General features: G+C 38.7%; 1 non-coding gene across 1 annotated transcript; it reads left to right on the top strand.

Moving 5' to 3' along the window:
* The first annotated feature begins 214 nt into the window (after positions 1-214).
* On the top strand, positions 215-323 carry LOC136531995 (small nucleolar RNA R71). The gene has a single exon (XR_010778151.1). It is a non-coding gene; the product is annotated as a small nucleolar RNA R71 (small nucleolar RNA).
* The last annotated feature ends 1258 nt before the right edge of the window (positions 324-1581 follow it).

The following is a 1581-nucleotide window of genomic DNA, read 5'->3' as shown; positions in this document are numbered from 1 at the left end:
GTCTACCTCCTTGAGTTGATGCATTCCTCCACCTCTCTTGTGGGTCTAAAGACGTTCTTCATTCCAACCTTGGTTGGAGGCCATCTTCTCTATGAGAGCTGTTGCACTTGAGACTGTGAGTGACCGAAAAGCACCTCTAGTAGCAGCATCCATGTTCTCACAGGTACTGTTGGTCAACCCATGGTAGAAAGTCTACATGAGTAGCCAATTCTCCATCCCATGATGAGGATATTCTAATATATAATCTTGAAAGCATTCCTATGCCTTAGGGATAGACTCATCTTGTTGCTGTTGAAAGCTTGAAATTTTCCCATGCAGAGCATTAGTCTTGCCTGTGGGAAAGAACTTGGCTAGGAAGGCAGTGGAGCAATTATCCCATATAGTGTTTCTATCTTTGTTAGCATAGAACCATTGCTTCGCCTTTTCCAAAAGTGAGAATGGGAAGACGTGACATAGTATGGCGTCTCTAGTCACTCCCTTGATGGTGAAAGTGCTGTAGATCTCTAGGAAGTGTTGGAGATGAGCACTCACATCTTCATGTGCCTTTCCATAAAACTGGTTGGCTTGCACCATGTTGATGAGAGCTAGCTTGAGCTCAAATCCATTGTCCCCCACATTGATTGTTGGTCCAGTATGGATGTTGGTCGTAGTTGGAGCAGAGAACTCACGGAGAGTCTTGTTAGCCGTGGCTTCAAAAACTGGTGTTAAGCTCCACCTAGTCTGGTTGTCTTCTGATTCTAAAGCTGAGACTTTCTGTAGTTTAGCTCTAGTTCTCCTGATTAATGCTCATCATACATTACCCTACATAAGATACAAAAGTAGATAGAACAAGGGTAAGCTTATTTGAGCAGAGGTCAATGGTTATCTCGATTACATCAATAAGTATAAGTTTATCAATATTTCCTTACTGCCTAGCTACCTTCCCTGGCAACGACACCAAAAATACTTGTTGGTATTTATTAACTTATCACTTGTTTAAGTAGTCACCTAATGATTGTTGAGATTTCTTAGCACCACCTTTTGTAAGTTGTCATCCTGGCAATGGTGCTAGAAATGCTTATTTGTACTACCTAGTGCCACCTCTAGAATGACACTAAGTATTTTAGTATTTCATGTGACTAGATAGAATATATATAATTGAAATGAAAAGGATCTACAAGCGTACAAATAATTATACCATTGTAGCACTTCACCCAAGAGTATTCTAGGTATCATTATTTAGATTTTTACCGTAGGAAAGGACGAGCAGTGGGAATATATTGATAACTTATACACATGATGGAGAAATAAACCATAACCAAACTTCTACTCACAATAGGGGTAAGTCAAGAGATAAATGTATATGAATGGCAAGTAATAACTAATCATTGCTCACTCAGAGTACTCCTTTCTATGGCATTAGCATGGCTAAGTAGAATTTTAGAGGAATAATTCCTAAGTCATTCTTAATTACATGTCAAAGCATACGTTGATTAGTGCAATTACACTTAATAATCATGGTTAATATCAACTTTATATGTACACATAAGGGATATTACTAAGGAAGATTAAGAACAGAGCTTGTCTTTCTTCGTAACTAGA

Source organism: Miscanthus floridulus, unplaced genomic scaffold, assembly GCF_019320115.1.
Source record: "Miscanthus floridulus cultivar M001 unplaced genomic scaffold, ASM1932011v1 fs_501_2_3, whole genome shotgun sequence".
NCBI classification, from domain to species: Eukaryota; Viridiplantae; Streptophyta; class Magnoliopsida; order Poales; family Poaceae; genus Miscanthus; species Miscanthus floridulus.
Note: the sequence above shows the minus strand (reverse complement) of the source record. Positions and strands in the feature narration are given on the sequence as shown.